This window comes from Pseudophryne corroboree, chromosome 2 (assembly GCF_028390025.1).
Source record: "Pseudophryne corroboree isolate aPseCor3 chromosome 2, aPseCor3.hap2, whole genome shotgun sequence".
NCBI classification, from domain to species: Eukaryota; Metazoa; Chordata; class Amphibia; order Anura; family Myobatrachidae; genus Pseudophryne; species Pseudophryne corroboree.
The window spans coordinates 1025359383-1025381403 of record NC_086445.1 but is presented as its reverse complement, the minus strand read 5'-3'; the positions used below and the strand labels follow the sequence as shown (position 1 = coordinate 1025381403).

The window sequence follows — 22021 nt, the reverse complement described above, 5'->3', positions numbered from 1 at the left end:
AGACCCCCACATCTGTTACAGGCAAGTCATGCAATACATTCAAAACCTCTATGAATGTATGAAAGACCAATTTTATAAATAGCCTCATCCATACCTCCCAACTGTCCCGGACAGGCCCGCTATTCGGACACTGTCCCGCTGTTCCACCCGCTGCAAAGCTGCGAGTGATCGCTGAATACATGCTGTGCGCACGCTTCTGGGAGAAGCCTGGACAGGAGATACTGCATGCCACTTCGGGGGAGGGGCCGAGCTGGCACATAGTCACATCATTTGGCTCCGCCCCAATCTATACGCCATTGCAATTCCATGCACAATCTCCTCATACTACCCACTTCATTAAGATGCAGATGCGATATGGCAGATATGGCCATACTTCTGTGGGTGCAGGGGACTGCCGGAAAAATCGGGAGTCTCCCGCAACTTGAGGGACAGTAGGAACGTATATGTTGTATGTGTATTTCACATAAGAAACATATGGAATCCACACTGCTTCTTCTTTTTTTTTAAATTCTTTATTTGTACGTGGTTAAGCTCAGAGATAAAACATTACATGAATACATGGGACAAGTGGCCATCCGAGCCAGCGTCCAGTAAAAACCACAAGTTTTCAATTAAACAACAAGGTCAGTCAGTGTAGAAAGAACAGTAACTTTCAAACATAGAATTAGGGGAGGGGGAGGGGGGATGGGAGAGAGGAACAAGGGGGGGGGGGAAACCACGATACAATCTGTGTATGGCATATATCCTAGAAATAGTAGGATCAGAAGAAAGGGGAAGAGGGGGGTCAAGAAGGAAACAGGAACAGGCCAGAGAAGGGAAAGAGAGAGGATAGAGAGAGAGAGAGAAGAAAAGAGTAGGAGATAGGTCGGAAGGAGAGATATTAGGTAGCGCCCATGGGTCTACGGAGGAAGCTAGGAGCGTAAAGAGGGGGACGGCATTCTGCGTTCAGCAGCGAGCCAAGGGGCCCAGACCTGCTCAAAAATGTGGCCCCGGTCGTGGAGATAGTATGTAATCTTTTCCATTGAGGCAATGTGCCAAATTTTAGTTTTAAGGGACGGGAGGGAGGGTGGGGAGGGGCTCTTCCAATTAAGAGCTATCAGCGACTTTGCCGCCGTTAGGATATGTGTGGCCGGCTTTTGAGAGAGTTTATTGAGCAGCGGGGGAGGATAACATAGTAAGAAGATCCAAGGATCTTTCAGCACAGGAGATTCCAAAAGCGAGTTGAGGAGGGAGTGGACTAGATCCCAGAAACACTCAATGGCCGGGCAGGTCCACCATATGTGGAGCATAGTGCCTCTAGCCCCGCAGTTCCTCCAGCAAGCAGGGGAGGAAGACGGAAAGAATTTGTTAAGTCGGTCGGGCTTGTAGTACCAACGATAGTAAACTTTGTAGGCCGTTTCTTTAAAAGCAGTGGCAATGGAGCATTTAGCAATCCCCAGTCTCATGTCCTCCCAATCTTCGCTTTCTGGCGGGGGCCCGAGATCCCGTTCCCATGCGATCTCATGGGGCCGGGAGGGGGGGAGGGAGGAGTCTAGTAAAAGAGAGTAAAGTTGGGAGATTACGCCTTTGGTAGGTGGGAGTTGATGCATAAGCTTTCAAAGGGGGTGAGGGGACGAAGTAAGGCGGTGGAGGGGAGAGAGCCTAGAAAGTGGCGTATTTGTAGGAATTGGAAGGGGTTAAGTGCTTGTGAAGGGGTCTTTTGTTGGAGGTCGGGCAGGGACAACCATTGGCCCCGATCGGCAAAGTTGATCGGGAATTTGAGGCCCAGCGTTACCCATGAACGGGACCTCGCAGTTGAGAGTCCAGGAGGAAACATAGGGTTCTGCCAGATGGGGGTCAAGGGTGAGGGGGTTGTGGTGAGGCCCTTCTTCAGGGAGAGGGAGTCCCAAGTTTTAAGGTTGAATTTAATAGTGGGGAGAAGTTTAGAGGTTGAGGGTCTGGAGGTGGAGGGGAGACCCCATAAGGGGTTCAGGTCCGGGAGACCAATGAAGGCTGCCTCAATGTCCAACCAGGATACCGATCCCGGGGGAGCATAAGAGGTAACAATATGGGATAGATAAGAGGCTAGGTAGTAAAGTTTGACATCGGGAAGGCCTCTACCTCCCGCAGAGGTTGGCCTTTTCAGGGTGTTGGCAGCAATGCGGGGGGTCTGTGATTCCAAATAAAACGCACAAGGGCTCGCTGGATAGTACGAAGAAAGGGGGCCGGGACTGCCACTGGGAGGGTCTGGAAAAGGTAGAGCCATTTGGGAATTATGGTCATTTTAACCGCTATGATCCTGCCCAACCACAAAATGAAATGGCTGTTCCAGGAGGTCAGGTCGGCAAGTATGTTGGTGAGGAGGGGTGGGAAGTTTTCCCGAAAGAGGGAGTCATAACGGGAAGTTAGATATAGTCCCAGATATTTAATCTTTGTGGGCTGCCATTTAAAATTAAAGTTAGCGCGAAGGGACTCAGCCTCTCGATGAGGGATATGAAGCAACATGGCCTCGAATTTGGAGTAGTTGATCTTATACCCTGATATAAGGCTATAAGAATGTAGGACTGAAAATAAATTTGGGAGTGAGATAAGGGGCTGGGTCAGATAAAGGAGGATGTCGTCTGCGAAAAGGGAAATTTTAGGATCTATGGGGCCTACTTGTATTCCATGTATATCTGGATGTGCTCTAATTTGGGAGGCAAGGGGCTCTATGATAAGAGCAAATATTAGGGGTGAGAGGGGGCAACCCTGACGTGTGCCATTTGAGATGCTAAGTGGGGCGGATGGGACACCATTGATTAAAACTGTGGCAAAGGGGGCGGAGTATAGTGCCAGGACGCCAGTGAGAAAGCCCCCAGACAAACCATAAAACTCAGAAAACTCCAGGAGATCCGGTCAAATGCTTTTTCAGCATCTAAGGAGAGCATGATAGTAGGGGACCTCCTGGAGTTCGAGATATGTATAAGATCAATAGCACGCCTGGTGTTATCTCTCGCCTGACGGCCTGGGATAAACCCCACTTGGTCGTAATGAACAAGGGAAGGGAGGTATGGGTTAAGACGGTTGGCGAGGATCTTAGCAAAGATTTTCAGGTCCAAGTTCAGGAGAGATATAGGGCGGTAGCTAGCGCAGTTAAGGGTGTCCTTGCCTTTCTTGGGGATCACCACAATTCTAGCCTCCAGCATCTCAGGGGGAAAAGGGTCGCCATGGACAATCCTATTGAACAGGGACTGAAGGTGGGGGGAGAGTAGGGCAGATAATTTTTTGTAGTAAAGAGCCGTAAACCCATCCGGGCCCGGGGATTTACCACTTTTTTGCGTGAGTATAGTCTGAGTAATTTCTTCCACCGAGATCTCACTGTTAAGATGGTCCATGGCGTCCTGGGGTAATCTAGGCAAGTTAGAAGCTGAGAGAAAGTGGGAGACGAGATCGGGGTGGGGTATAGGGGAGGAACCAGGTGAGGGGGGTGGGAGGTTGTACAGGTCAGCGTAGTAGGATTGGAAGGCCGCTCTAACGGCAACGGGGTCTTGGACAAGTTGATTAAGAGAGTTTCTGATAGATACAATATTGGTTTTGGCTCTTGTGGAGCGGAGTCGTGCCGCTAGGATCTTGTCCGCCTTGTCTCCCTTCTCATTAAAGGACTGGCGAAGCCACTTAAGACGCTTGGCCACCCGTGCAGTGAGAAGGAGATCAAGTTCCGCCTTAACAGTACGAAGTTCGGACAAGACAGCCTGGTCGGAGGACGCCTTATGCTGGGTCTCAAGTGAGTGGAGTTTAATAGAGAGCTTGTTAAATTGAGAGAGGGATTGTTTTTTAGCTTTTGAGGCTAGGCTGATAACGTGTCCGCGAAGAACTGCCTTGTGAGCCAACCAGAGGGTGGATCTGGAGATATCAGGGGTATTATTCAGGGAAAAATAGTCTGAGATCGTGTCCTGAAGATGGGAACGTATCTCAGGGTTGTGGAGGAGGGAGTCGTTAAGGCGCCATGTCATGGGGCGAGGGCGTGAAACCAAACCTGCGAGATCGCAGGTGATAGGGGCGTGGTCGGACCAGATGAGCGGATGAATATGGACATCGCAGAGATTCAAGGCAAGATCGTGGCTGAGCAGGATCATATCAATGCGGGAGTAGGAATTGTGAGGGGCAGAGTAGAAGGTATAGTCGCGGGCAGAGGAGTCTTTTATCCTCCAGGAGTCGTAGAGAAGTTGGGATCGCATGAGACGGAGGAGAGATCTGGAGCGAAGGGAGTTCGACGAGGAGGCAGTAAGGGGAGAGGGAGAGCGGTCTATCTGTGGGTTCAAGACGGAATTAAAGCCCCCGGCTAGTATGAGGTCGCCCTGTCGGACTCGAGTAAGGAGGTTATCTAGTCTTGTAAAGAACCGTTCCTGTCGTTGGTTAGGGGCATATACGTTAGCTAGGGTACAGAGGTTGTTATTAAGTTTCCCCACTAGGACAAGAAACCGGCCATCCTTGTCGGGATATTAGTCTAGGAGTTCAAAGGTGAGGTGGCGGGCAAATAGGAACGCAACTCCCCGTTTCTTGGCCGAGTGGTCGCAGGCATGGAAGGAGTCAGGGTATGGTTTACATTGCAGGGTAGGGTGGGAGTCATGTAGGAAGTGAGTCTCCTGTAGGAAGATCAAATCGCCTTTATGGTGTTTGAGAGAAGCAAACAGCTTGCCTCTTTTTTTGGGGCTATTCAAGACCTTCACATTAAAAGATAGTACCCGGAGACCCAGGGGTAAGCAACGGTGAGGTAGGTAGATTAGAAAGAGCTGAAAGTAGAGGGAGGAGAGAGAAAGACAGAAGAGAAGGATACAGGGCAAGAGAGAGTGTGGTCAGAAGGGGGGGGGGGGAGGGAAAGGAAACCGGGAGGGGAGGGAGGGTGGTTTGTCATCCGGCAGTAGAGGCCAGGACCGGTAGTGCTGACAAGGGGAGGGGATACTAGGTGACGGGAGGGCACCTAGGTCAGCGAGAGGGCTCAAAGCCCTGAGGGGGCGCGGCATGGGGTCCGGATCACGGATCGCGAAGGGCAGGAGGCAAACCTCCCCTGGAGGTACCTGAGTGAGAAAGTTGGATAGAAGACAGGGAGAGAAGACAGATGGAGCGCCAGCTCCAGAAGGTGAGGGAGGGGGAGAGGGGGGGGGGGGAGGCAGATAGAAGACAATGAGTCAAGTGTCAGCATGTTAACATATCAGCAGCATAACATTTTAACAGGGGGTAACAACAGAACAGTTGTGAGGTAACTAAGGGGCCGGGAGATCAGGAAACGGGAAACCTAAAGTGAAACAGCTCCCCGGGTAGGGGAGTGCGACCAGGAAAGGTCGACCCAGTTAAGTGGAGGAAACATTAAATTAAAGAGCTGAAAGTCCATCAGGGAACCGGGGGTGGAGCCTGGGAGGCCGCAGAGGCCGGTACCGTAAACCACTCTGAACGAGGGGGCTGGGGCGAATCCCGCTGTGACAGTAGCGGCTGGCGGTGGGTGTGGATATCCTGGACGGCGGCGGGGATGCCCAGCTTGGAGAGCAGCGTTTGAGCCTCGGATTGGTCTCTGGCCGTGAGGAGCTTCCCTTGGTGCCAAACCAGGATACGAAAAGGGAAACCCCAGCGGTATTTTACATCATGACGGGAGAGCAGGGAAGTAATGGGTTTGAAGTCCCTGCGTTTAGCCAGAGTGAGCGGAGATAAGTCCTGGAAAATCTGAAGAGGGGTATTCTGGAAAGTCACAGACCCCAGCCGTCGGGCCTCCCTCGTGACCGCCTCCTTCGCAGTGAAATAATGCAGTCGGAGAATGACATCCCTGGGCTGGGAGGAGTCCCGAGAGCGGGGCCGTAGGGCTCGATGCGCTCGGTCTAGGAGGAGATGTTCCTCAGGGGTGTCAGGTGATAGGTGTGCAAAGAGGCGCTTGAGGTAGAGGTCAAGATGAACCACCTCGACCTCCTCGGGGATCCCCCGAATCCTCAGGTTGTTTCGCCTCGCCCTATTGTCTTGGTCCTCATGCTCCCCCCCCCCCCCCCTCTTGGCGGAGTTGATGAAAGTCGGTCTCGACCGTTTGTTGGAACGACACCACCTCCTCCACTCGTCGTTCAAGCTGATCGGTTCTGGAGCCGATGTCGGCAATATCGGATTTCAGGGAGTGAAGAGCCTGGACTGAGGTCTTGATGTCCCGCATCTCCTTAAGGAGGGAGAGAAAGTCCTTGCGGGTGAGGGGCGTGAGGTCGTCATCTTCGGTCTCCGAGTCGGAGGGAGCCCGGGGGGGTCCGGGAGTATCAGGTTTGTTCTTGGCCGGGGTGTTTTTTTTGGTAAGGAATGGTGTGAGGTCGGACCCCTGTGACTTCTTGCTACCCCTGGTCATCGTGAGCATATGGAGGAGGAGGTGGGTAACAGGGTGGGGGATAGAGGTGGCGCTCCAGTGGTGAGGCTCAGGACCAGGGAAGGTAAGGCGAGGGCCTTAAGGAGGCATCATGGTGTGGTCAGCCGAGCCCGGCAGATGAGGTGGGTCGAGAGAGCCCCAGGAGAGCAGGGGGCCCGCGTGGCCCCGGAGAGGAGGCAGGCCGACAGAGATCGCGGGAGGCGGGGCTCTGTGTAGGATCTCCCCCGTTCAAGGACCGCGGAGATGAGCCCCGGGCACGGACCAGCCAGTGACCGGGGCAGCACCGCGGCCGGATAGCAGTGGGGAGAGAGGTTTGCAGTCAGCAATGGGAATGGCCTGCAGTGCGTGCCCCAGTGAGCTGTGGCTGCTTGCAGGTAGTGAAGGAGATGAGCCTGGGGGCTTGCAGAATGGCCGCCTCTGGTGTAGCAGACAGAGAGCTGGAAGGTGGAGCAGGGCTATTCCAGAGCTCTCCGTGGAGACAGGTCTGGAGGCCTGCAAGATGGCCGCTGTTGGAGTGCCACTGACGGGGCCGCTGGGTGATACTCTGGAGTCCTGCAGGAGGATCCCCGCCATCCAAGGGCACCAGAAGGGCCAGCGCGACCAGCAGAAATGTGGGGAGGAGGGAGGGGTCCGTCGGGCGCCCGCGGGAGCCTCCCGCGAATGTAGGCCGGGTCCGGAGCTCTCGGCCGGGCCGGGGCCGAAATCGAGGTCCCGGCTTCAGATCAGGGGGGAAGGCCGCAGTCCTTGGGAGCCACCAGAAGCCTCCCGAGCGTGCAGGGTCGGGTCTCAGGGCAGGGGCAGGGGGCGCAGCAGGCCTCACCTACCAGGGGGGTCTCCGCCGACCGCTGTCGATTCCGGGCCTCCCCGTCAGCCACCCGGTTCTCGGCGTCCTCCCGCGAGACGGCTGCCGCCCGCACCGCAGTCCTCAGGAAGCGTCCACTGGCCGGCCGGCCCTGGGTCCCAGGCTCCAGGGATAGATGTTGAGAGTAGCAGGCAGGGTGGCTCACCGCAGTGTCGTGGCTCCGGTCCGCCGCTCCGGCCCGGCTCCAAACTCGAGCCCCCGGCCCCAGGCTGGGGGGAGGCCGCAATCCGCAGGAGTGCTTAAAAGAACTCCCCGACTCCGCGGGTCCCCCACAGCAGCTGCGGACACACACAGGGGGTCACGGCCAGGGGTCTGGGACAACCCAGTGCAGATCTGGGGAAGGAGAAGGGATTTAAAAGGCCTGTGAGAGCAGGAGCTCCACACTGCTTCTTGAGCATAGTTAACCTTTGAATTAGGGGAGACTTAAGAGAGGAGGGGGCCAATATGAAGTCTCCGTGCACCTCCTCTCTTGCAGGCTGTGTGTTACGTTCCTGGTGCTCAGAACAGGAGAGATGTTGCGTAGTGAGTCCAGAGCACCAGGACGTGACGCTGAAATAAGGGGTGGTATGGAAATAGCCCCTAGCACCCTACCTCCATTGTTTCACCCGTGTGGTCCGTTCACGCCTGCGTGACTATGGTTTCTTGGGCCCACGGCAGCCGCATTGGAAGGGCGGATTAGGTCTGCCCAACTCCGATGCCCCCAGGTCTTAGAGTGAGACAAGGCGTGAACCGAGACAGGATAATAACAAGGGGACCTCTAACTAAAGCAAACAGAAGACTAGGGGCTACTAACTACCCTAAAACTAAATATATGTGCGGCACGCCGCCAAAGGAAAAGAACAACAAAAGATACCACTGTCCACACCCCACACGGCACCGTCGTGTACCGGGGAGGACAGTGAAAAGCGGAAACCTCCGCAAAAACACCAGAACAAAACAAACGCTAGGATTAAGCGGCCTAGGCCGCAACACGCGGCAGAAGCCGCTACTCACAGAACCGGGAGAGAACCCCAATAAGCAAGAACCCCCAGATGATTGCAACAGGTTAACTTGGACTGGAAGGATTCCCAGGACCAGCTTCAGAACTCCAGGACTCAGGAGCACGGGGAGCAGGATCGACCAGATACAGCAGACCAGGAACAAACTTTGCAAGGCAGGAACAGCATACAGGAAGCTATCAGCGGCGAGGCTGCAGTGTGCTGGCTCCCATAAAAAGGCCCTGCTGGCCAATGACAGAAGGGCCAGCAAGACCAGCCCCCAGACCCTAATTAATAGTTGCCATGCAGCTGCCCTGCTGCACGAACAAGTCTTATCTGGCAACGGGGAACGCGGTCCGCCAATGGCGTCCCCGTTGCCATGGACCCGGCGGCTGAGGACGCCGGCGGCTGAGGACGCCCGGCGTCCTAGCGTTGCCAGGGACCCAGCGGCCACAGTACGCACGGCGTCCTGGCGTTGCTAGGCGCCGGGCAGGCAGCGAGGCAGGTGCGGCGGCCGTGAGCGTCGCACGGAAGCAGACCGAGCGGCGCCGCGGACCGCGGCACCTAACAGTACCCCCCCTGTTGAGGAGGGGTTAAAGAACCCCTAAAGCCGGGTTTCTGAGGAAATTCCTGAAAGAATAATTTCTTAAGTTTAGGGGCATGTAGATCCTTATCCAGGACCCAAGACCTTTCCTCCGGGCCATAGTCTTTCCAGTGAACTAAAAAAATACAGCCGGCCTCGAGAAACTTTGGAATCTAATACCTTCTCCACCAAAAACTCTTGTTGCCCCAGAACATCCACCGGAGGTCTACCCTGATAAGTTTTCCGAGGGAATCTCCTGGAAGAAATATATTGCTTCAGAAGAAAACAATGAAAAGTATTTCCAATTTTGAGTGATTTAGGCAAGCGTAGCCGAAAAGCAACTGGATTGACCTTCTTTACGATAAGGAACAGTCCAATAAATTTGGGTCCCAATCTAGCCGAGGGTTGTCAGAGCTTGATGTTGCGGGTTGACAACCACACCTTATCTCCCACCTTAAAAGTGCATGGGCGTCGGAACCTATCTGAAAAAATCTTTCCTCGGAAGGCAGCCTTCTTAAGGGCAAGGGGCACCTTTTTCCAAATCATTCTGAGACGGGAAGTTAAGGTCAACGAAGAGACTGGAAAATGAGGGTAAAAAGAATTGGCTCTAGGATGAAAGCCCAGGACCGAAAAGAATGGAGACTCCTTGGTGGAAGAATTACAAGAGTTATTATAGGCAAACTCGGCCAAAGGAAGAAATTCAGACCAATCATTCTGAAGTTTGGCCGAGTATAGTCGTAAATACTGTTTTAACGACTGATTAACACGTTCAGTTTGTCCTTTAGACTGTGGATGGTACCCAGATGTTAAAGAGAGTTTCATATTTAAAGAGGCACAAAAACGTTTCCAGAAACGGGCAATGAATTGTGGTCCCCGATCAGAGACAATATCCATGGGTAAACCATGGAGACTGAAGACATGGCGGAGAAACAAAACTGCCAACCCTTGAGCGGAGGGTAATCGGGGAAGAGCAATGAAGTGGGCCATCTTACTAAAACGGTCAAATGACTCGGAACCCAGCTGAAAGAGGAAGGTCCACTACGAAATCCATGGATATATGTGACCATGGCCTGAGAGGAATGGCTAGAGGCATGAGTTGCCCGATCGGCAACGATCGAGATACCTTGTACTGAGCACAAACCTGACAGGAACGGACAAATTCCCTCACATCTTTAGAAAGATTAGGCCACCACATTGAGCGAGAGATTAATTCCAAGGTCTTAGTGATACCCGGATGGCCAGAAACCTTATTATCATGAAACTCAGCTAGAACAGTGCCTCTCAGAAATTCAGGGACGAAGAGACGATCTGCAGGAGTGACACTGGGAGCCTGCTGCTGAAGCTGGACTAGCGTGTAAATAAATCCTGAGTGAGGCCAGCCCGGATGACAGACGATGGGACTATGGGGGTAGTAGCCGAGTGGTTATTGTGAACCGGAAGAAAACAACGTGACAGGGCATCAGCTTTCGTATTCTTGGAACCGGGCCTGAAGGTGATGATAAACCTGAAACGAGTAAAAAACAGCGCCCAACGTGCCTGTCGAGCATAAAGCCGTTTAGCTGACTCAATATACTGCAGGTTCTTGTGGTCAGTGAACACAGTAATGGTATGCCTTGCTCCTTCCAACCAGTGCCTCCACTCCTCGAAAGCCCATTTAACTGACAACAATTCTCGATTACCAACATCATAGTTGGATTCTGCGGAGGAGAATTTTCTGGACATGAAGGCACATGGGTGTAATTCCCGAGACTCCGGGTCTTCCTGAGAAAGGATAGCCCCCACTCCAACCTCTGAGGCATCTACCTCGACAATAAAGGGGAGATCCGGGTTAGGGTGTCTGAGTACTGGAGCTGAGACAAAGGCCTGTTTCAAGGCCAGAAAGGCATACTTGGCTTTAGGCGACCAATTGGAAGGGTCCGCTCCTTTTTTAGTCAATGCCACAATAGGAGCAACCAAATCTGAGAAGGTATGAATAAAACGCCTATAATAATTTGCAAACCCTAAAAAGCGCTGGATTGCTTTTAAGTTCGTGGGTTGTGCCCAATTTAGGATTGCCTGGAGATTTTTTGGTTCCATGAAAAACCCCTTTGGAGAAATAATATACCCCAGGAAGGACACTTCTGTGATGTGGAAATCACATTTCTCCAGTTTGGCGTACAAATGATTGTCCCGTAACCTCTGAAGGACCAGTCGCACATGGGTAATATGTTGTTCAAAGGACTCAGAGTAAATCAAAATGTCATCTAAATAAACGACTACGAACTTTCCTAGAAAGTCGCGAAGGACGTTGGTAATAAGATCTTGAAATACAGCAGGAGCATTAGACAGCCCAAACGGCATCACCAGGTGTTCATAATGTCCCGACTGTGTGCTGAAAGCCGTCTTCCACTCATCCCCAGATTTTATTCGGATGAGATTGTAAGCCCCTCTAAGATCAATTTTGGAGAAGATAACGGCAGTACGGAGCTGATCAAATAGTACCGAAATCAGTGGCAAGGGGTAGGTGTTTTTAACAGAGATCTTATTCAGAGCCCGATAATCAATACATGGTCTGAGCGACACATCTTTTTTCTCAACAAAAAAGAACCCTGCACTTAATGGAGATCTCGAGGGCCTAATGAAGCCCTTCTTCAGGCTCTCCTGTACATACTCATCCATTGCCATAGTTTCCGGCCCAGACAGGGCATATAGTCTTCCTTTAGGCAAAGAGGCACCAGGAACTAAGTCAATGGCGCAGTCATAGGACCGATGAGGGGGCAGAATATCCGCATTACCTTTGGAGAAAACATCGGCAAAGTCCTGATATTCCAAAGGAATAAGTTCTGGGGTGACTGCCGCAACCCGGACTGGACGGGAAATACATTCCTTAACACAAAAGGGACCCCATCGGGAAATCTCCCCAGACCGCCAATCTATGGTGGGATTATGAAAGGCTAGCCAGGGGTGACCCAAAACTACGGGGACTGCCGGACAGTGGGTAAGGTAAAACTCGATTTTCTCCGAATGTAGGGCCCCCACTGTCAGTTGTACTGGAGGTGTGCGGTGAGTGATTACCCCATTAGAAAGCGGACCACCATCCAAGCCGTGCATGGTGATACGTTTATCCAAAGGTATCTGTGGAACGCCCAATGCCTGAGCCCAACCAAGATCCATGAAATTTCCCGCAGCTCCACTGTCGACGAAGGCCGACACCAACGAACTGAGACTACCAAAGGAAATTTTTACAGGAACTAATAAGGAATCATTAGAGGAGATCAATTGCAGACCCAAGTGAACCCCCTCACAATTCACTTGGTCAGAGCGTTTCCCTGCTTATTCGGGCAATTGCGCGCGACATGTCCCTTGCCACCACAATACAAGCAGAGACCAGAATTTAGCCTTCTGGTTCTTTCCTCTGGGGACAGCCGGGAGAGACCCATTTGCATGGGCTCCTCGACGTCCTCAGGGAAAGTATACACACATGGACTAGGCCTGAAACTAGCTCCTCTTTCAGCCCTCTGACGACGATCAATTTTAATAGCAAGCTCCATGAGTTTGTCTAAAGTCTCTGGAGCGGGGTACTGAAGGAGACTGTCTTTAATAACTTCAGACAAACCGAGGCGAAACTGACTGCGCAGGGCCGGGTCATTCCAGCCACAGTCGTTCGACCAACGGCGAAACTCGGTACAATACGCCTCTGCTGTATTTTTCCCTTGCTTTAGTGCACGCAGGTGGCTCTCAGCCGATGCTTCTCTATCAGGGTCATCATACAAAAGGCCTAAGGACTTAAAAAAGACATCTACCGATAGCAAGGCTGCGTCATCGGCTTTTAACCCAAAAGCCCAGGTTTGCGGGTCGCCTTGAAGCAAAGACATCACAATCCCGACCCGTTGAGACTCAGTACCAGAGGATCGGGGCCTTAACCGAAAATAAAGTTTACAAGCTTCCTTAAAATTAAAAAAATCCTTTCGTTTACCCGAAAAACGGTCAGGAAGATGCATCTTTGGTTCTGGAATCATACTCGGGGAGGCTCGCAAAAGATCTTCCTGCGATCTCACCCGAAGAGTAAGATCCTGAACCATCTGAGTTAGTTCCTGAATCTGGTTGGCCAAAAGCTGGCTGGGATTTGGTCCTAATACTGCCGGATTCATGAGGCCGAATCTCAAGGCCCACCAAATACAAATAACTCTTTATTCTTTTTGGGCCGGTGATAATGTTACGTTCCTGGTGCTCAGAACAGGAGAGATGTTGCGTAGTGAGTCCAGAGCACCAGGACGTGACGCTGAAATAAGGAGTGGTATGGAAATAGCCCCTAGCACCCTACCTCCATTGTTTCACCCGTGTGGTCAGTTCACGCCTGCGTGACTATGGTTTCTTGGGCCCACGGCAGCCGCGTTTGAAGGGCGGATTAGGTCTGCCCAACTCCGATGCCCCCAGGTCTTAGAGTGAGACAAGGCGTGAACCGAGACAGGATAATATTAAGGGGACCTCTAACTAAAGCAAACAGAAGTCTAGGGGCTACTAACTACCCTAAAACTAAATACATGTGCGGCACGCCGCCAAAGGAAAAGGACAACAAAAGATACCACTGTCCACACCCCACACGGCACCGTCGTGTACCGGGGAGGACAGTGAAAAGCAGAAACCTCCGCAAAAACACCAGAACAAAACAAACGCTAGGATTAAGCGGCCTAGGCCGCATCACGCGGCAGAAGCCACTACTCACGGAACCGGGAGAGAACCCCAATAAGCAAGAACCCCCAGATGATTGCAACAGGTTCACTTGGACTGGAAGGATTCCCAGGACCGGCTTCAGAACTCCAGGACTCAGGAGCACGGGGAGCAGGATCGACCAGATACAGCTGACCAGGAACAAACTTTGCAAGGCAGGAACAGCGTACAGGAAGCTATCACCGGCGAGGCTGCAGTGTGCTGGCTCCCATAAAAAGGCCCTGCTGGCCAATGACAGGAGGGCCAGCAAGACCAGCCCCCAGATCCTAATTAATAGTTGCCGTGCAGCTGCCCTGCTGCACGAACAACTAATAAGTCTTATCTGGCAACGGGGAACGCGGTCCGCCAATGGCGTCCCCGTTGCCATGGACCCGGCGGCTGAGGACGCCCGGCGTCCTAGCGTTGCCAGGGACCCGGCGGCCACAGTACGCACGGCGTCCTGGCGCTAGGCGCCGGGCGGGCAGCGAGGGAGGTGCGGCGGCCATGAGCGTCGCCTGGAAGCAGACCGAGCGGCGCCGCGGACCGCGGCGCCTAACACTGTGCAGGTGAGTAGACTCTAGCACCGAGTTTACTGTGCATGTACAGGTCTCTGGGAAAATGGCCACTACGCCATTTTCCCAGTGATTTGTGTAACACTGGACTCTGGAGCGGTCAGGTGAGTATAAAAGTTTTTGCTGCCCCATAGTGTACTGAGTACTTCTGTTCAAATAGGGCACTCAGCTAGCCAGGCGAAGGGTACAAAAACGGGTGCCATTGCCTGCAGTAAATGCAGCGGTAAAGTCAATTTGCACCCTGCAAATTGAATCCCCCCCTAATCCCCCCCCCCCCATTTCTATACCAATGTGGAGAATGGGCAGGAGAATTAGAATAAAGAGCTTCTGTGCAGTTTTTCACACACGTACTGAAAAGGAACGGATACTGAGAATTACATCCAGCATACAGGGTAAGGGAAGTGATACTGTGCATACATGTGGAACATACTTACCTACTTTGTGGCTGCTCCCCCCAGAAGTGAGCAGCCAGGTCACACATGAGGGGGCGTGGAGGAGGCGGTACGGGGGCGTGGTGATGAGTTTGCATCATCATAGCCACGCCCCTGCTCTGTAATGCCCACAATATCGGTATTGCAGGGCAGGGGGCGGGGCTACGATGAGGCAAATTAGCGCGATCGCATCATCGCCCTGCCCCTTTTGTCTGTTTAACGGGCTGAAAGTGGTGGGGAGCAGTGGGAGGAGAGCGTGGTGCGGCGGGGGGGGGGGGCAAGCGGGATGCGGGAGACTTGCCCCCTTCCCCGGGGGGCCGGGAGTGCCACCCTAATTTCGGGAGCCTCCCAGCCTTTCCGGGAGAGTGGGCTAGTATGATGTGGAATAGACACAGATTTGTATATAGCATAAAAGAAGCAATAATATGCAGGGCTAAAAGAATAGGGACACATTCAAGGACAAATGTAGTAATAAAGCTGAATTGAAGCAGGAGATTCCGATGTGAAGGAATAATAAAGCACAAAGTTTCCTCCTCTGTAATGTCTGTCGTGGGCAGTGCAGGAGTCTCGCCTGCTGTATGTACAGTAAGACACCAGGTGGCACAGTAGGCACAAACTAGATCTATACAATGTCTGTTGACGGCTTCTTCCACCTCAAGAAATGAGACAATATCGTGTTCTCCGGCTGTTTCTCTGTAAACACACGATCAGCAGAATGCCCAGTGTTCTGGCAGCAGGTACAACGCGTACCAAACCCTGCAAGAGATTTGGAATGTGGTTTTCTCTCTTTTCTTACTAGAGCAGAGATGGGCGCTCTTTCTTCTGGTAGGTAATGCTGGGACTTGTAGTTCCACAACAGCTGGAGACCCACAGGTTATGCACCCTGCCTGTAGTGTGCGTCACTCTAATGCGATTGCATTTCCCACAGGCCGGCAAGGCACGTTGGCAGGGAATCAACAGCTGCAGCGGTACAGAAGTTGCCAACCTCTGCAGTACAGTACTGACGCAGTGTTTGTACACAGCGTTAGTTATAGTAAATGAACTGGATAGATATAGTTCATAGGGTTCAATAGCTGGAAGATATAAAAAAACGAGAGATAGGTAGACACTAGTCACCTGACATGGCGGCTACTAGTCACCTGACATGGCAGCTGTACAATCATGATTCATACATACATGCATAAAAACTCTGAATCACAGAAGATGCAGCTTCCATTTTAATGTGGTAAATGAAAGAGATTCGCAGGTGATAATTAATAAATAGTTCCCATAGTACCTAAAATGGAAGAGTTCCAGGAAACGGTTTCAGCTTGCAGTTCCGTGGTATCCACTAGACTCCCTCTAGTCGGTGGTAATGTTGCTAGAAGGTAGGGATGTATGGGCCCGGTTTACTAGAAATCGAGCCCACCCAAACTTCCACTTTCTAAGGGAATCCGAGGGGTTTCCCGCCAGGCTCAGGTCCCAAAACGTGGCAAAATGTAATCTACCCGGCGTTGGATCACGCATATTTTGGATTCTATATATGTCCCTCCCGCAGTGATTCGGCTGCCATTTCACAGCAGACGCTGGATGAAGAGCACACTACTAGACTGCTAGGGCAGCATTATATTATTTTTACTGGTGCACACAGCCCCCAGAGCTCTTCCTAATATGCAGGTCAGCATTATATTAAGAAAAATGAAAAAAAAAAAAAAAATTATGTGTGCTCAGAGCCTGGCCGTGCAAATAATATAAGTGCTGTGAGTCGCAGTGTGAAGTTGTTATTTGTTTAAAAACAGATTCTTTTTTTTAAACTTGTCCAGGCCGTGCCACCGCCTTAAAAGTGTTGTGTGAGTCTCAATGTGAAGTTGTTATCATTTGTTAAAAAGGAAAGAAAAAAAAAGAAAAATGAAACAAATGTGTGTGTTTTAGTGCCAGGCAGTGGCACTGTGTTAGAATAACGCTCAGTAGGTGCTGTGCCAGCCACTGCATTAATAATATAAGCACTGTGAGTCAATACGAATCACAGTCAGTCGATGGAAGAGCAGGAGCTGCAACCAAGTACTAGTGCTGTGGCTGGCAGTCATTTATTTGCGATTGATAGTTCTGGAACTGCTGTCAGTCAGGCATCTTCTTCTGTAACCTCACATGATGATGCAACACCTTGTCACTCTAGAAGAGGTGTCAAATGTAAAACAGGCAAATCAGTGCAGGATAAAAACCCAGTAAGGCTGAAGAACAAATTGTGTGCATCCTTTGCAAATGTGGGGATGAGCAGCACAAGTATATCTGGTGACATAGAAATTGAGGATGTCACAGTGGAAGTGCAACAGGATGAAAGGAATATGTGTGTAGCTGTCGCCACTAATGATGATGTTGATGATGAGGATGTTGTTTGTGTAAGTCAGGCACTGCGGAGGCAGTTCTGCCCATGATAAGAAGAAGGCCATTATAATGCCCGGTCATAAGACCAATAAATCCACCTAATATGTTTGGAATTATTTTTGCCCACATCCTAAAAATAGTTATCAAGCCATGTGTAGTGTTTGTAAAGCCAAAGTAAGTAGAGGTAGGGCTATTAACCCAACTAGGAACCTCCTCCCTTTTTTTTTTCATTTGCGAGTTCATGAAATGTTTTTGACAAGTTCTGAAAACTCTGCTAAAATAATACCATACAGCCCAGCATCAGCTAGCTCCCATCTCACAACTCAACTAGATCCCAGCACATGCAATCTCTACTGCCAACAACTTCATCATAAATATCCGCACTAATGATCGGAGGTAGTCCTTTTGCATTCAGTTTGCTCAGAAGAATCCTTGCGCGCTAGGTCTGCGGCTGCTGCTGCTGGGGGTGAATCTTCATCCCAGAAGGGGACCAAGAAGACTACTAGTAGTTTCAAACAACAATCCTTTGCAAGAGGAAGCAAGTATGAAAGCTGCCATCCGGTTGCACAGCGGATCACTGAAGCCATGACGGCTATGGTAGTATTAGTTCTGCTTTCAATATCTGCCATTAATGCATTTGGTTTAAGCCATTTAATTGAGGTCCTGTCCCCACTACTAAATTCCATCTCAGTTCCATTTTATCCGAAAAGACGGGACATTAATAAAAAAGTAAAAAAATACTATTGTACCCACTGTCCACTTAACCGCACATGGACAAGCGGTACGGGTCAAACTAAAGATAACATGACTGTGACCGCGCACTGGGTGTGTGTATCGCCTTCAGCAACAGCAGTATGTAACACAAAATGTCAGCTCATTCACAGGCAGGCTACTCTCTGTATCACCGGCATCGCTAAGAAGGCATACCAGTGTCAACCTGTTAGAAAATCTAAGGGATGTCATAGCAAAATGGCTTACCCTGCTAGGACTCTCCTCAGGATTTGTAATTTCTGAAAGCACCTGTAATATTGTGAGAGCATTACAACTGGATACAGTGGCAAATGCAGGATTTCTAGAGGGGGGGTTTCTAGAGGTGGGGTTTCTAGAGGGGGGGTTTCCAAATGCATTCCACAGTCTCCCACTCTGTGGAACATTGGAGCAAGTCCGGGAGTCCGGGGGAGCGCTAGAAGAACCTAGACATTAATATAAACATTGGTCTATTTATACATTGGATACTGTATGGAATACAGTATTAATATGTAATACTACAGATGGTCTACAGTATAGGCTGTATTCAAATTTAAATAATATAAATAAGATAAGTGGTCCGAAAAAGTTAAACATACTATAATTAATAAATAAATGAATGAATGAATGAATGAATGAATGAATGAATTAATTAATTACAAACATAATAGAACCAGTACTGCACTTTCTACGCACACATTCTCCCACATGATGGTAAGGCTCCTGTCTTTTCTTCCTGGTAGCTACTCTCTTGTCCAGCTCACTGATTGAGGACTCAGAGCCACCTAACACAGAAAAACTTGGTAGAAGCAGCTGCTACCACTGGGCATGCGCAGGAGCTCTGCTCTGTCCCTTAAACTGCATAATGTGGCGGCAGTTCTAGTAATTGTATTATATTCCATTGCTATTGTTGTCATAATTAGAGCCACTTGCCAAGAGGAGGGGGGTTTCCAGGCAACCGGGAACCCACCCTGCGTTTGTCTATGGGATAAACTTGAACACATCCCATGTTTTGCATACACAATCAACTTGGTGATACAGAATTTTCGAAAAAAATGACAGATGTGTGCAGGGGAGGCTGTCTGTAGCCTGAAAAAGTCTGGGACATTTTTGGCATTCAGCAGCTGCATGTAGAAGATTGAAGCACTTACCTCCATGACACCAACTGAAGCAGGAGGTAGTAGTAAGGTGGAATTCCCTTTGTATGCTTCAGCGAATGGAGGAACAACAGTAAGCCATCCAAGCATACACAACAAACCATGACACAGGGAGAGGAGGGGGAATGTACCTTAGTCCAATACGGTGGAGAATTATTTCTATTTAATGCAAGTTACTGAAACCATTTGAAGTAGTAACCTATGAAGTCAGTTCAGACACTGCCAGCTTGAGTTAGGTAATTGCCTTAATTACACTAAAGGAAAGGCAGCTTGAGAAACTGAAGAAGGATGAAGCTATTCCAGTAAGCACAGATGTGTCCACATACATTTTTGCTATATCCCGCCATGTATGGCATGGTTTTGCATGCCATAGACTCAGAGATTTAGCCATGTCTTGTAATTTTTTTTTTATTTGCTTCTTTAATATGTTACTTTATACTGTACATATTCTATTATGGCAAACAAAAATTTTAAAATCCATCCACTCACTACTCGTGAAAAACAGCTTAGCCGTGTTTCGCATGTTGTGCCAAATTGAGTAAAAAAGCAAAGATGTAAGTGGACAAATCTGTATGTTGGACTTGTAGATGAAGTTGTTTATTCACTTCACCAGAACCAAAGGGTTGTCAACATCTTCAAATTGGATCAATACATTTTGGCGACCATACTTGATCCTAGGTTAAGTTGTACGTACTGTTGTTCTTTCCAGTTGGCACAAGTCTGGTTCTGCTGCTGCTGCATAAGAGGGAAAGCTAGTGATGTCAGTGTGCTCTGTCTGGGGGGCCGTCTGACAAAGAGGGGCCTGGGTACAGTATGCTCTGCAGCCCGCCGGCCTGCTTCAGGCAAGCTACCTCGCTCTGCTACAGCTGCGCTCAGCACAGGTTACTATTCCCAAGCGTAGTCCATGTGGATGGTAAAGTAGGAAAAAGGTGTAAATAATTTTTTTTTAAACTTAAAAAGCTGCGTTGACATATGTCAACAATATGTGTGTGGACCATTGCCACGTCGACCATTTGAACCTGTGAACCTTTTATACCTGTTGACCTTTTCCAGTGTAAACATTTTGTCAGTGTCGACCTAATGCATGTTGGCGTTTTGTCAGTGTCAATCTAATGCATGTCGACCATATTGGGTTGACCTATTGCTTGTTGACCTAGACTTGTCTGTGTAAACCTTCAAACCCAGGCAAACAGAACTGGAAGATTGTATGGCTATTGTTGCGCACTGCTGCGAAGCGGGATGTTCCGATGTACGCAAAACTTCACCTCCGCGCCAGTAAGGCACTTGCAGGGAGATGCTTGGGGGTATGGACTGTAAATACACTGTATATGTTTGGTGTGTATAGAATATATATCAGGGTTTCATATTGGGAATGGGTAAAGTGCCGTTTCACTCTGGGAAATCTAGTGCTTTCTCCTGCTGATGATAAAATAGGACTAAAGGGCCTTACACACTAGAAGACATTACCAATGTGAAAGACGAACAATGTGGACGATGAACAATTTCCCTTGAACTTCCCAGAGTCCTGACATGAAATTGAGTGTACACACTAAGCAATTTTTCAAACAATTTGAAAGATTAAAGATATCTTTGGAATTGGCACTTTTTTTTATTTTATTTTTTTCATACATATTTTAATGTTGGGGAGGCATTTCTGGGTGTGTGGGCAGGGCTGTAGAAGGGGGAGCCAATTAAGTTTTTTTCACCCACTGCCTCACCAATTTCCACTGTGCCACCGACTTAACATAAAATTTATTATAATGAGTTCAATATAATATTATATATATATATATATATTATATATATATTTTTATATTTTTTAATATATATATATATATATATATATATATAAAATATTGAACCAATTATAATAAATTTTATATTAAGTTGGTGGCACAGTGGGTTTATAACTCCATTGGTGGGGCAGTGGACGGAGATGCTGAGCGGTCAGCGGCTCCCGTCAGCGGATCAGCTAGAATGAAGCCGCTTGCGGGGAGGGAGCTGCTGGAGGGGAAGGAGCCGCTGGCGGGGAGGGAGCCGCTGGAGGGGAGGGAGCCGCTGCCGGGGAGGGAGCCGCTGCCAGGGAGGGAGCCGCTGGAGGGGAGGGAGCCGCTGCCAGGGAGGGAGCCGCTGGAGGGAAGGGAGCCGCTGCCAGGGAGGGAGCTGCTGGAGGAGAGGGAGCCGCTGCCAGGGAGGGAGCAGCTGCAGGGGAGGGAGCAGCTGCAGGGGAGGGAGCCGCTGGAGGGGAGGGAGCCGCTGCCAGGGAGGGAGCCGCTGCCGGGGAGGGAGCAGCTGCAGGGCAGGGAGCCGCTGGAGGGGAGGGAGCCGCTGCCGGGGAGGGATCCGCTGCCGGGGAGGTGAGCAATGTCACATTGTGCACATCGCTCATCGCGACTCCGTACACACATGCCGTGATGAGCGATGTCACAAGTGACATTGCTCACATTGAGTAGGCAGCACTGCCAACCGCCGACCTCCAATCAAAGAGCGCGGGTGCACGCATCGTTGATTGGAGGGCCATACACACTAGACGATGTGAACGATATATCCTTCACAATCGTCGTTATCTTTCAGATCTTTGAAAAATATCTTCTAGTGTGTATGGCCCTTAAAACATATTTTGGTTACCGAAGACAAAATAAAAGTCTTTTTTTTCTTTTTTTTTTTTTCTGTGTGCGCACTTGTAACATTTTTCAGTGTCTGTCAGACCCGCTGTGGATTGGACGGAGAATATATATAATGAAAAGTGTCTTACAAATACTATATGTCATCAGATTTCCTCAGGAGAAACCATATTGGTCCAGCCAAAAACTTGGATCAATAAATTTCAGGGTTTTTTTTGTCCCCAGGACGGGGCTGGAGCTCATCTTTCTCCTCCGGGTCTCATCAATCACGAAGTTGACACACATAAAAACATTGCAAAATTCTGTCCCCGTGGATGTGTTCCGGATGCGTTCTTGCCTTAGTGAAGGCTATAAAATAAGATTTTGTTACAATCAGGTGGCGTGACTTTCTCTGACATTAATTTATAATGGTTTGCACTACTGCATTATACAGGGAGTTCGAAAAGTCCCTCTGCAGTGACTGTGTGCCAAGCAAGTCTCCCCGCAGAGAATGTGTGCCAAGTCATGTGACAACATAATTGTTTTTAAAAACTATAAAATCCAAGAGAATTTGTTATGTGCTTATCTACATTAAGTGTTGAAGTGTTGTCCTTCTCTGGACTTGCAGGGCTGTAGAGGGGATCTGCATCCAGAGACTGCGCTCACTGCGGAGGGAGTTTTTGAACT

The 22021-nt window shown here is 49.9% G+C and overlaps 1 protein-coding gene across 1 annotated transcript in view; it reads left to right on the top strand.

Annotated features, from left to right (window-relative positions):
• Positions 1-22021, top strand: part of CD247 (CD247 molecule) — a 338940-nt gene that overhangs the window by 296932 nt on the left and 19987 nt on the right. The gene's annotated exons all lie outside the window — the stretch shown is intronic.